Here is a 14875-nt window from a genome sequence, read left to right as displayed (position 1 = left end):
GCTTTAAAAAATGATGCGTCTGTAAATCAGCTTGGCATTAATGCAGCCAAGACCCGGATAATGGTAATTGGTAGTAGACCTAGTAATAAGAATTCCTTTACTTACCTATTCGAACAGTTCGCACCTACAAGAATATGTCAACACCACAATTATACAAAAAAGGTCAGTAATGAAACACTTTGTAGCTAGACAGCGTGGGAGCAACATAGAAGGTATATTGGCTGTATATACCACCAACATTGTCCTTGGATAACCTACGGCCTTTAAATTGCTATCAGAACCCTACTGTCATGCAAGGACAGAACCTGTTGCTAAGTCAGATAACAACATTTCTTTTAGGACTACAGGTCTGGTTGTTCCTGCTGGTGCCTCTGCAGCACTAGAACTACCAGATTCTACTCTATCAGTCTCAGGAGAGTCACTGCCCGCTGGTTCTTCTATGGCACCCACACTCCCAGTTGCTACAGCATCGGAACTATCTACAGCCATCCGTGATCTCCCTGCTGCGGTGGCTTCTGAACTTCCTACAAATCTTGGAGAACCCGCCACTGTGACCCCTGAATTTTCTGCGGCTAATCTTGACTTTGCCATTGCTGCTTCTGATGCCTTGGAAAACCTTCCTAGAGCAACCAACTCTGCTGTACCTCTGGCTCCATCTTTCAACACCTTACTGTTGCCTTTCAAAGCAAGATTTGCCATGCAGTCTGCAGCAGTCTTTCACAGTTCCTCTGTCCATGAACACACTGTTGGGTTTTGTGCTCCAAAGACTTTGTCTTTTCTGAATTCTACCTCAATGGTTCAGAACATTGTTACTGTCTCCGTCTTTCAAGACTCTCACCTTGCAACCTTAAACAGTGTTTGGTGCTTCATGATGTGCCTTTTTGGTATGAGACTCTTTCACGGTGTGACAGACATTCTTCTTGCTGGTCGGTCTTCAGGGAGCCTGGAGAGGGGCCTGGAGAGGGGCATACTGTCATGCCTGCGCCATGGGCGCATACATTGGCGATCAATATGGACTAATTGTTATTAATTTATCTGCGGTAAACTCTTGGATCAACCGTTGTTCACTTTTTGGACCTTGTTTCCCATTTGCGAGACTTTGGTGCTTTTCTATTTTTCCCAACAAACTACACTTACCACAATGCACTTGGCTATATCTATTCCTGGCCATTCCTATTTGTCATCATCAGAACTACAATCCCCAGAAGCCCTAGGGATCAGCTCTGCTTCCACCAGCTCAGGAACAGAGAGGGAGGAGGCAGATTGTATGCAGGTGTGCTGATCCAGATCCGACCAATTAGCCTGCCTCTGTGCTGGGCAGGGCGATATAAAAGCTGCTGCCTGCAGGGGCTCAGTCTCTTGCATTAAGAGTCCTTCCTGCACCTTTTTGCTTCGAGCTACGGTTCTTGTATGCGGTTCCTCCTTACTCCTGCTTTGGATCCAGTGCCCTGCTGGGCTCCCTGCATCGCAGCCGATCACGCCCTGCTACTTTCCAGCCTCCGCCGTTGCCCATCCGGGCTCCTGCCTTGCAGCCGAAAACGCTCAGCTGCTACCTTCCGCCCTTGCATTCCAGGCTCTTTCCTTGCAGCCGATCACGCTCCGCTGCTACCTTCCGCCTTTGTCCTCTGGGCGTCCTGCCTTGCAGCCTGCTACACCCTGCTGCCTACAGCCCTAGCCTTTTGGGCTCCCTGCCTTGCAGTCTGCATCTCTCTGCTGCTGTCTACCTACAGCCTTTGTCTGCTGCGCTTCCAGCCTAGCAGCCCTTTACAGTCCTCTGCAGCCTTCTACAGTCAGCGGCCCTGCTCCTCTGGGCTCACTCCTTGCTGCCCGGCCCTTCTGGGCTCCTTGCCGTGCAGCCTGCTTCACTCCGCTGCCCTAAGCCCTTTCCCTCTGGGCTCCCCTTCCTTACAGCCCTGCTCCTTTGGGCTTGCTCATTGCTTTCCTGCTCCTCTGAGCTCTCAACCTTGTACCCTACCGTCCTCTGCTATCCACAACAGTTTACCTACTTTATTTACTTTCAGTTATTGCAGTCCCCCTGTTTCCTGACTGCTGCTCCCTTGCTTTTTTCCTTGTTTTCAACCCTCTGTTCTTTATCCCTATCCAATCCTGTTATACGGCTTTCCCTTCATTTCTTTCTGCTAGTTAGCTTATCGATTTCCTTTTTCCTGGATTTGTCTGTTAGTGTCTTCTCTTGTACTGTTTGTAGACCCCTTTCTACAGAGCTTGTCTGTTGGTTTCCATCAGGCAACCTCTGCCCCTTCCCTAGTCTCGTTTCTGCGTTACAGACACCCATAGCTGTTGTTCCAAGCCATGAGCAAACAGCGTGGGCCTCTGTTATAGCAAACTGTGCAGAAGGCTAGAGTTTTTCCTAAGGTCCGTGGAATACTCTTTCCCTTATCTGCATACACCCCAAGAGGACATCCATTCTGTTGTACCTTATTCCCTTGCTACACTTGCCTACTCTTTGTTCTCTTTTACTTTCAGCTGTGTGTGTACTTATCTGTCCATCTTACTCCGGCACAACCACCCAAACCCTTCCTGGGTGTCCTGTGCCACTCTTAACAGAGTGCCATCTGTGACACCTACGTCCATAGCTCAGTGGGAATGTGCTTGCCTTGGAAACAAGACGACACGGAGCAACACAGGTTCGATCCCCGGGTCTGCACTTAGAAACCTCTGGGTATTAAGCGCGTTATAAATACGCAACTAAGACATATTCCTCTAACAGCGCTGCGACACCCCCCGGCTGTGTGAGCGCATGAAAAATTGCAAAATAAAAATAAACAATAAATACGTTGACTGGCTGGAAAGGCTGGAGGGAAAACTCCTTGGTTCAATACTTGGGGTCCCAAGTGCAGTTCCAGTGAGACTCTCTGCTGTGAACTGGGCTTGAAATCGATATGGTCTATCTGGTACATCAAACGCTGCAAATTGTATCTCTCCTTAACTACCACTCTGACCAACAGCGGGACTCTTTTCCTCTAGGTATCGAGTTCCTGTCTCAACGTGTTTATATCTGTATTAAAAGCGACCGCTCATACACATTTTAACAACATTGACTTAGTATTGGACATCAACTCAGTTGTAGCTACTAATAGAATTGTTCCTGTGTATGGAATAAACTGAAGCAAAAGACACAAGTTTGGGACAAGGCACACACCGTTACTAACCTTAACGGGAAAAAGAGATATACAGAATATAGTGGACAAGAATTTTGTACCAACAAATCCAGCACCTATCTGATTAAAATCTGTAATAAAGACCTAAGGAGCTTTATTACTTACTTGCGGCTTAACATCCTACCTACGTATGAAGACGTTGGTGGTTGGTCAAAGGTACCTTCTGACGATAGGATTGGTAGAATGTGTCACACTGCGATTGAGACACCAGAACATGTGCTAACACAGTGCCCCAGTCTAAGTATGCAATATCTAAAAGGGTATCAAGCTTTTGTTTTGCATATGTTGCATGTGAGGGATGACCAGTTTTGGAGCACATTGGGGCCTCTTCGTTGGTGATCACTAGTGCAGCATACTATATTTGGAAGGAGGTCCTGAGAATGGTAGAAGGGACCTCTAATATGTAGTTTCAACATGTGATTTCATTTGATTTTGTTTTGGACCTTTGGCCACAGTGATGCTCATGTTTAACCAATATTTTTGATTGAGATGCTGAACTATCCTTATTTGCGAAGTAACATTGATTCAATGAATATTGTGTGTTTGTAGACTGATCGGTTTTTAACATGTATTTGAAACTATGGGATCATTTTATGAGGATCAATTGAATTGCTGATGAAATGTATATTATAATATTTGTTAATTTTTAAAGGATGATAACAGGATTGTAGACACTACGCAATGTGTAACTTGATCTTGCTGTTTCGTAATGTGCTTTCCTGTGTTGTAACTGTGCTTAAGGTTATATTTCTATTAACCAAATGCACAATAAAAAATGAGTGACATTGGGTGATGATTCTTGGCATGAAGTGTAGAATTAGAAGCAGTGCGTTTCCTATATGGTTTACTGTGTAGCTGTGTCTGATCCACAAATAGTGTCACATCTAAGAACACTAGTTCAACTCTACTCATGGTCATAGTTAAGTGCAAGTTAAGTGTATTCCTGTTCCAGTCATCTACATATTGCTATAGCGGTTGCGAGGATCCTTTCCAAATTATAAACAAATCGTCTATAAAACGATACCAGCAAGCTGTATGTTCCACATAGATGTCATATATATCTGGCCAGGCTTCAGTGAGGTCCCACCAGCCCATATATAGATTGGCATAGGTGGGAGCTACACGTGAACCCATGGCGGTTCCGCATTTCTGTCTGTACCATTTATTATCAAATAGGAAGATGTTATGTTCCAGACAAAAATTCAAAAGTTTGAAAACCATTTCATTATGCTGTTTGTAACTTATAGACTTTGTGTCCAAAAAGCATTTGCAGGCTGTTAATCCTGCTTGATGTTTAATGCTTGTCTAGAGCGAAGTGACATCCAGAGATGCCAGGATATAGTCAGTTTCCCATGTGAAGCCTTTGATCTTATCCAGTAAGTCTCCAGTACCTCTTATATAGGAGCTGAGATATTTGACAAAAGGTTGAAGAAGTGAGTCAATGTACTTTGAATCATTTTCCAGTAAAGACCTGCATGAAGATATGATCGGTCAACACATTGAATAAAAGATTGTAACCATAATCATGAGTTCTCTGTATCTGTGTCTCATCCCTGGCTCCTCACAGCGAAAACTGCATTTTTATGTTTTCTTAATAACTTTTAAATTTTTGAATAAATTGTTTCCAAAGTTTCCAGTTTGGGGGTAGCCCTTGCCAACCTTATTTTTAAAAAATGTCATCATATCCATCCAGAAAGGCAAATGTTATTAGCCTCGCTCGGTCTCTCCGCTGCAAAACACCAAGGCCAATGTAAGGGATTTGAGGAGGGGGGGGCACCCCTTCTCTGTAGAATTTTTTAAAAAACTACTGGATGGATTTACTTCAAACCAGTCAGGGGAATTTGACAAATATTTGGTTTTGAAAATGTCATCCAAATTCATCCAACAAGTTAAATGCTATTAGCAATAGAGTTTAGCAGAAACATTGCAGCTTTTTTCTTTATGTAAAGCCTCTCAACCTCTCTGCTGAAAAGCGCCATGGGGCACTTAGAGCAGGGGAAACCCTCTTCCCTGTCAAACGTTTTTTTTTTTAAAACTTTGTTTATTTGACTTGACAACACGCGGTCAAACAAAGACGCTCACAGAGTTACAATATTACATAGCTTTACACAATGCATACATTACAGAACAGTGCTGGGGTTTCATGATCGTTGAGGAGGATAGGGGTCCGGGTGGGGTTACAGACATATCACACAGGTGTCTGTATTCAAGGGGTGGCACCAGGGGGAGAGGGGCAGAGATAGAGGAAGCAGTGTCCAAATTCGAGTTCATGGTGGCCGTATAGCTACGGAATTTCCGCCAAATGTCTCTCGGTCTCGAATTGGGATGCTGCAGCCCACCCCAGGCCTCCTCAGTATCATGAGCCCACGTGACTGTCCTAAGCCAGTGTGCATATGTGGGTGCTCTAGGCCGAAGCCAGGTCATCAAAATGCAGCGAACAGCTAGTAGCATGCAGAGTCCAGATAGTTTCTTGGAGTCGCGCCCCAACTGGGGAAGGTCGTGGAAAAGGCATCGCATAGGGGAGGGATCTATAGTATAGTCCAATATCGCAGATAGTGTGGAACAAATTTCGGACCAGAATTGTGTTAGGTGAGGGCAGAACCAGATCATATGGATGTAAGGAGCTTGGTTGGCTCCACATCTTGGGCAGCTGGAGGGCAGATCACTGAACATATGGTGTAGTCTGTCCGGAGTGTGATGATATCTATGTAGCACCTTAAATTGCATCAACTTAAAGAGGGAGCTGTAGGATACTTTGTGGGTGCGAGCACACATACGGAACCAACGTTCATCATTGATCTCCACCCCCAGATCCTCATCCCATCTGCATCTCAGTCTGGTGAAGGACGGGGCAGCTCCAGTCTGGAGCAGTGTGTAAAGCCTTGATACCTTCCCTCTAAAGGAATCGAAAGAAAATAGTTCAGCAATTATGGGTTCGTCTAGTGGTAATGTGGGGAAGTTCGGGTATCTGGCTTTGAGATTCCTCCGGAGTGAGCAGCCGTTTGAGGGGGTGTGGGAGGTCTGCCCATTCAATAAAGTTGCCCTGGTCATAGACATCTCGGAGTGCCAAAAAGCCCATGTCAGCCCATCGGGATACAATAGATTGTGGGATGTGTGGGACATCCGGGAAGAAGTTCCAGAGGGGGAGGTCCCCGTGAAAGGGGTAAGGCGTGTCCACCAGCCTCCATATTTTGGACAGAGCCAGGGATGTACTATTAACAGGGTCAGCCGAGTCCGGATCAGTCATGATGGGTTTGAGAATAAGGGAACCAATTATTCGATCGCTGACCGTCAACTTCTCCAACCGGACATGCGGGGGAGGGTCTATGGTGTTAAACCAGTAGGAAGCAAATTGGGATTGGGCAACCAGCCAATACCTGGTGAAGTCAGGGGCGATAAACCCGCCGCATTCCATAGGTGTGGTCAATGTTGTTAATTTAAGGGGGACTGCGCCGGAGTGCCAGAGGAAGTTGTTGGTTATGTGGCGAAGCGTGCAGAAAAAATCATCGCCTGGCCAAAGGGGGAGATTGGTGAAACGATAAAGTAATTGTGGCAGTACAAACATTTTAAGTATTCCTATCCGGCCTGCTAAGGAAATAGGTAGTTTAGCCCAGCTAGTGGTTTTAATAGCCACATTTGTGAGGTAATTCTGGTAGTTGTCCTCTCGCAACTTCGCAGTGCGACAGGATACCACCACCCCAAGGTAAGTGAAGCTGGATTGGGACCATGTAAAACCCCCTAGGTCAGAAGGGGGTTGCGTGCAGTCTGTAAGTGGGAATAGGATAGATTTAGAGCAGTTTATCGTTTAGCCCGGATATCTATCCAAACCGGATCACATCCTCTGGAATCGGAGCAAGGTTGGTTTCTGGGTCGCGGATATACAGGAGGGCATCGTCTGCATATAGGGAGACAGTGGGCCTCATTATGACCCAGGCGCTGAGTGTTTAACAGCGCCGTAAAAGGCTGAGACTCCGTTAAACACCTAGCGCCTAATTACGAGGTCCCTTTGCGGGACCTGACCTTAACGGCTGGTTTTACCAGCCGTTAAAGTAGGGACCCGCAAAGGGACCTTGGTGCTAATTGCGGTACCGCAATTTGCGGTACCGTAATTAGCGCCTTCCCCATTCCCATTGAGCCCTATGGGGCAAAAATGGGAATGGGGAAGGGCCATGGCGGCATGGGGAATTACCACCCCACCAACCTCGGAATGGGGTGGTAATTCCCCATTCCGCCATGGCGGACTCCGGCATGGACCATGGTGCTAACAGCACCATGGTTTAGTGCCGGAGTCCTAATGAGGCCCAATATCGGACTGGTTTGCGGTGCGCAAACCTCTATGAGCATAGGACTGGCGCATCATGTCAGCGAAGGGTTCCATAGCTATTGCAAAAATTAGGGGGGAGAATGGGCAGCCCTGTTATGTTCCTCTGGCTATCTGGAAGGGGGTGGAGCACCTATCCTCAGTGCGGACCCTAGCCGTTGGGCCAGTGTAGAGCAGCTTAACCCAGGATCGAAAGTTGGGGCCAAATTTCCATTTCTCCAGAACTCGTCACAGATATTCCCAGGGCACTGAGTCAAATGCCTTCTGCATGTCTAAGGTGGCTGCCACTGCTTGCACCTTCGGACCGATCCTACTAATCACATTAAAGAGTCTCCTCAGGTTAAGGGCGGTGGATCTGCCAGGGACAAAACCCGCTTGATCATGGTGAATGATGTGGGGCATAAATGAGGCTAGTCATGTGGCTAATAGTTTGGCATATATTTGACATTGCAGTTAATTAGCGAGAGGGGGCGGTACGAGCCACATTGGGTGGGGGATTTGCCAGGTTTGAGAAGGACCGTTATCATTGCCTCTCGGAGTGATGGGGGGAGAATGCCTACTTCGCATGCCTCCACCCACAGGGCCAGTAGATGTGGGGCCAGGAGAGACTTAAAACATTTATAGAAGTCGATGGGGAGACCATCCGGTTCAGGGGCTTTTCCTGATGCTAGCGATCCAATGGCTTCTGTAAGTTCCTCAAGAGTGAACGGTCTCTCGAGAAGAATACTGGTGTCAGTGGAGAGGGTCGAGAGGGGTAGGTTATCCAGATAAGAGTCAATCTGAGATATTTGAGCGCCATCAACTTTCGAATATAATGAGGTATATAATTTTAGAAATTCTGCATTAATGTTTTGTGGTGATGTGGCTAGTGTTCTATCGGGTCTCTCCATCGCCGGTATGTTGGGAGAGCCAAATTCTTGGCGCATCAACCTGGCTAACAGTCGGCCTGGTCGTTCCCCCTCGCCATATTTCCTAACTAGATGTGGGCCATCCAGGAATTTAACCTCTAGTTCAGCCAGACTGCGGAATGTATCTAGCTCTGACCCCAATAGCGCTAATGTTTCGGAGGATTGGTCTAGGGCATATTGGGACTCAAGGGTAGTTAGGGTCGATTCGCTTCCAGCAATATCTGAGCAGATTCCTTTCAGGATGCCACTACCTTTGGAGATGGCCATGCCTCTAATGTATGCCTTGAAGGACTCCCAGAGGGTGGCTAGTGATGATACCGAATTAGTATTCAGCTCAAAGAATTCCTCGATGGAGGTTTCAAGTTCTGAAGCAAAGACCTGATCGAGAAAGGCGTGAGGCCTCAATTTCTTGCTCCGTTGTAGTCTTGATCCCAGTTCAAGGAAATAGTTACTGGTGAGTGATCGGATAGGGTCCAAGGGAGAATTGCTAGGTGGGAGAGAGACCTGACCAGTATGTCAGATATGAGTCACCTATCAATCCTAGAATGTGAGTCATGCACTGAGTAGTAATATGAGTATGTGCGGGAATCAGGGTACATGAGCCTCCAGGTTTCTACGATCGATAAGCGAGGGAGGATAGCTAATATTGTATAGGCTGCCTGGAGAGCTGGCGGGGTCTGGAGTCACATCTGTCTAGGTTAACATCAAGTATTGTATCAAAATCGCTGCCGCATATGATCAGATCTAGGGGGTAGCTCTCCAACACGGAGGACAATTCTAGGTAAAAATCTGGGTCGTCAATATTCGGGCCATAGATATTCAAAATAGCTACTTCTTGATTTTGCAATCTGCCGACAGTTAGTACATACCTCCCCTGCGGGTCTACCTGTGAGTGACAACCCATGAATTTAAGGCTTCTGTGTATTAGAGTCAGGATCCCTCGGCTCTGGGAGGAGTAGTTGGTGTAGTACCTCTGGGGCCCCCACTGCCTAGCGAACCTTTCACATTGTTCAGAGCGGGCATGGGTCTCCTGCACACAAAGGATTTTAACGCCATGGCGTTCAGCATAGAGTTGTATCTGATGCATTTTTTTGTGGTTACCCAGACCCCTTACATTCCAGCTCATAAATGCTAAGCTGCTATCCGCCATTTGTGTGGGAGTGTAAAATGAGCCCTGGTCCACTGGGTAGTAGTGGACAATGCCAGCCCAAGTGGGGCTGATAGGTCATCCTGTCCGTATGGTTGTGTACTGATAATGCGGCATGTGTGGCATCACTCGTGGATGTCAAGACTTTTTTAGCATAACTCCCATTCCCCCCACCCCCACCCACATCCCTCCCCCAAACAGAGGAATGATAACCCAATGTAGCCATAACAGGAACCAATTTATAGGCATCAACGCCTGGGTGCCTGCAGACTAGCTCGCGGTGACAGGGGTACTATGAAAAACATCTTCATTACCGAACAATTAACCAGTAGATTTAGTATAAACCGTATGAGTAAAAGGATCAACAGGACAATAGGAGAACAAAAACAACTGTTATTGCATTCTCGCGGAGGGTGACCTCGTCTGAATGAGTGACCGACGATAGGCCCGTTTCCAGGCAGGGGTTTGGTAAACTAGGGTCGGGCCACCTCAACACCACTGGAGCGGTGCAACATCAGCTGGGGAAATGTTCATCTATGAATTTTGATGCTTCCAGTGGGATCGTAAAGAAGAATGTCTGATTAGAGTATTCAGTTCTTAGCTTGATGGGGAATAACATGGAGTATTTGACCCCAAGATCTCAAAGTGTTTTTTTAGCTGCCACAAAGGATTAGCGTTTGTGCTGCACCGCTACTGAAAAATCAGGGTAAAGATGGATCCTAGCAGCCCCCAGTCGCAGTTCTCCCTTGATTCTAGCAGCTCTCAGGAGAGCATCACGGTCACGGAAATTTAAGATTCTGGCTATAATGGGGTGCCGGGGTGCGCCAGGCTTAGGCTTCGCTGTTAAGGATCGATGGGCTCTTTCCACTGCAAACTGCTGGGGAGAGTTTAGGTGAGTCTAGTACTGACAGCAACATGTGTTCGACAAAGTCTTCCATGGGTTCGTTAATATTGTCCTCCAGCACACCGTCTATGCGTAGGTTATTGTGTCTCGAACGAGATTCTAGATCATCGTTCTTTTTTTCCACTGCCAACACTCGATTAGAGAGTGAGGAGAGTGTGGCCCGTAGTGAACCCAGCTCATCTTCCGTGGCCCCACCCTTGTTTCAATCTCCGCCACCCGGCCATCAGTCTTCTCGATGTGTGCCTTTATAGATGAGATGGTTCCATTCATGTCATCGAGTTTAGTGTGCAGAGTGGTAAACCCCTCGCAAATATATTCTAGCACCTTTTGCGAGTCCTCTGGGGTCGGTGTGGCCGATGTTGCTGGGGTCTCATCAAGTGTCTCAGGTGTTGTCTTAGCAGGGGTCTTTGTAAACATATTGAGGGAGCTCTGCCTCTTACCAGAATCAGCTCCCTTGGTCATGGTGCAGGCGGTGGGGGGGTCCAGGAGTATGGGCAGGGGCGATTGGCTGGAGACGTCAGAGCTCCACCGATAAGCAGCGTGCAGCAGGATTGCAAATTATGCCCTGGTCAAATCACAAACCGATCTTGGAATAGCTCGAGCAGCAATTCCAGCAATAGCTCGGGGAATACCAGCTGGAACAAGAGACACGTGTAATTTAGCGGCTCTAACCAAGGCTACCCCCCTGCGGTTCCTTTTTTAGGCCAACGTGGGAGAGGCCAGAACCGGTCACAATGGCAGAACCACCCGCAACCCACAGTGGTCACTCGCAGCAGAGGACAAGGAACCATACCAGCACTCCTCCCTCACTGATTGTTAATCAGTCAACACATCTTCTTACCAGAGCTGAACAAGAAATCCTGCACGGTACGACCCCTTCCAAACACGGGTTGAATGTACACAACTGATGCGCAAAATAAGACTGAAACAGTACTTTGCCAATGAGACAATTGAAACAAAGGATGCAATGGGCTTACGCCCCCCTTCACAGTTCTTTCCTCCACATTGGATGAATACTCCAGAATCAGTGACTATCGAACAAGCATTGCTTAAGAAAATCTCAGAATTTGAAAAAAGCATTCCATTCATCAACAACAATTGCACCAAACTTCAACTTGCTGTGCTTACCGACCTAGCCAAAAACCCAGCCATCACCATCAACCAGCTGATAAGTGGGGAGCTATTGTCATCATGGATACCACTAACTATATCAACATGGTCAATAACTTTCTTAGTGACAACAACAGCTATCAACCACTCCGCACAGACCCTACATCGTCACTCCAGGACACCATAGCTCCAATCATTTATGAAGCTGAATCCAAGGGATATATCAGTGCCCGTGAAGCCGTCTTTCTATCCCCTCCACATCCCCGCATCCGGCAATGTACGCACTACCTAAGATCCATAAGGGCACTGTTCTCCCACCTGGGCGCCCCATCGTGTCTGGCATTAGCCCCATTTTGGAACCCCTATCGCAGTTTGTAGACTTTCTTTAATCAAGGACCACATCCCCAAAATGATCAGTTATGTCAAAGATTCCACCAATATGTTGATCCTCCTTGACACTCTTCAATACAATCCCGAAGAAGAATGGTTAGTGACCATTGACATTGAGTCTCTTTACACCCGGATACCCCAACAAGAAACACTGAATATGTTGAGCATTCTACTCCACTCAGGCATCAAACTACATGGAGTCCCACCAACTTTCATTCACCAACTGGCAGAAATTGCATTGACCAAAAACAACTTCCTGTTTGAAGACACTTTTTACCAACAAATATCAGGTACCGCGATGGGGGCCACATTTGCCCCTAGCCTCGCCAACCTTTACGTCAACCTTTTTGAACAGAAACATAGCTACTCGATAACAAACCCATTCCTTGCCAAACTGGGTCTATGGCGTAGATACATAGATGACATTTTCGTGATCTTCAAAGGGACCGAACAAGAACTTGTATCATTTCATGCCTGGCTTAATTCACTCAATCCACACCTACAGTTCACATTGGATAAAGATAAACACACCACCCATTTTCTTGATCTTGCCATCTCAGCAAGTAATGGTAAATTGGTCTCATGTGTCTATAAGAAATCAACAGATAGAAACTCTCTTCTTTGCTATTCCAGCTACCACCCTAAAGCACTTAGAGACAATCTTCCTTTCGGACAGTTCTTGCGATACCGGAGGCTGAGCAGTCAGACCCCAGCCTACACTACACAGTCCAGACTTCTACAAAAGCAACTGGCAGATTGGGGTTACCCTCAAAAAATCATCAAAGTTACCTACAAAAGAGCCAAAAATATCCCTAGGTCTGTCACCTTGCAACAGAACACCAGAAAAGCAAGCACTGCAGGGCTCACAGCAGTATTCAATTACTCGCCCCTTCTGAACAAAATCAAAAAAGAAGTGAAAAGACTTTGGCCGATCTTAAATACAGGGAACACCAACATACCTGTTCCACGTTTTTGCTCTCAAAAGATGATCCAACCTGAGAGACAAAATAGTCAAAACATTGACACACCGTGTACCGACCACAGGATCTAGCCAACGAACCCTCTGGAACACATCACCAGCCATAGGGCATGCTCCTTGTGGCAACTGCTCCATGTGTGCTCAGACATCTAGAACCACTGAGATAGACATAGGGTGGCAGACCCCATGGCAGATGGCATTGACCAACTGCAACTTCAAGGGAGTCATCTACATGATTACATGCCCTTGCAATCTTAGATACATAGGCATGACAACCAGGACAGTCCACACATGCATGATCGAACATCGATCATGCATATGCACTAACAAGCTGACGGCCCCTCTAGTACAACATTTTGCAGCTGAAGGACACACTGCAGACACTTTCAAATGGACCATTATAGAAAGGGTTACTCCATCTGTGAAAGGAGGCAATTTCAACAACATTCTATTCAGATGGGAACAGCAGTGGATCTTTAGACTAAACACATGCTCCAAAGGCCTTAATGAAAACATCCAGTGGCATGATTTAGCTGTGCTCACTTAGGTCCCCCGTATGCCATTCTGTTCCCCCCTTTATTAGCCCTTCCACTCCAATGATTACTCTTCATATCCTTGTGCCCCCTCCAATTGAGTATGCCCCCCTCTTTCATGTCCCTCCGGGTTTGATATTCACTCCCCTTCTTCTCCTTGTTTGATGGATCACCCCCAGTGGGCTCCTCCTAGGGAGCAGTCCTCTCATGGATAACACCCTTGTGCGCCCCCCCACCCACTCCTTGTAGTACTGCCCATTCAGTTCCATCTACCACACACGGGATGCCCATAACTTCTGTACAGCTGCCTGCCACTGACATTTCACTGGCTTGCGGCATCAGCTGTATTCACACACTCCTCACTTCTTTTTGGAGGCAATCGGGCAAGCTGCGCGGATGCAGGTCCACACCACTCCCTGCAGCCGTTGCCTTGACGCCCGCCTACGTCACACTGACACTAGGCGGGCGCGAGTTGCCAATTTGTTTCTATAGGCGATCGGCTTATTGTACGATCGCATTCATTTAGAGCCGTACACCTCCACGGAGCAGTCGTTCTTCACGAAGGTGCACCGAGCAGCAACTACGAACAGGTATTTACATGGTATCCTCACTGCCCCTTGTTGCAGCACGCCACAGATGCCTTCTGCCACAGTTCTAAGACATTTTCATGTTTTTTTACAGCGTTGCCTGCCAGCAAATGGTCAGACCTCCTCCAGCACACCCTATGTGCCTAGAGGTAACTGTTCTTTTAACTTTGTTTTGGCCCACCCCAGCATGTACCCACGAGGGAGAGGGGCCCCAGCACACCCCCTCTTCCCCCTTCCCATCACCCACACCCTTCACCCATCCTTGATGATGAGTCTTGTTCACCGGTGATCAGGTACCAGTAATCGCCTGCAATTATATTTGACCATTGACTTTGGTCTAAGTAATCTCATACTCTAGTAGAGGTCTTAAGAATATCCCCCCCTTCTTTTTAAAGGCCAGATTCTTTCAGCCTATGTCCCACCTAAACTATTCTTTGGTTTCTCTCCTTCTTCCCCCCCCACTTCTGTATCCCTGCAGGAGTTGCCTGACCCAGTTCAGTTATCCTGAACTTTTGGATTTAGTCTTTATATGGAACCACGGTCCTGACGAAGATGGCTCCAATCATGCATGCCATTGAAACCGGTTAGCCCCAGAGGTCATGAGGGCTCTCATGACCCACAACAAATATCTCTAATACAATGAAAAAGATATTGTGATACAAAAATTGTTCCTGCGCACACCCAGATGGAAAGAGTGTGTAATTTTAGAAGAGCCTTTCTAAACCCCACAGCCCCACGGCTCTTTTTTATCTTGCCTGTCCTAAGGCCTTTCCACACTTTGAACTACTAGTATCTCCTATTTTTTGTGACCTATGGA

The sequence above is a fragment of the Ambystoma mexicanum genome, chromosome 5p (genome assembly GCF_040938575.1).
Source record: "Ambystoma mexicanum isolate Mex_15411 chromosome 5p, UKY_AmexF1_1, whole genome shotgun sequence".
Classification (NCBI taxonomy): Eukaryota; Metazoa; Chordata; class Amphibia; order Caudata; family Ambystomatidae; genus Ambystoma; species Ambystoma mexicanum.
Note: the sequence above shows the minus strand (reverse complement) of the source record.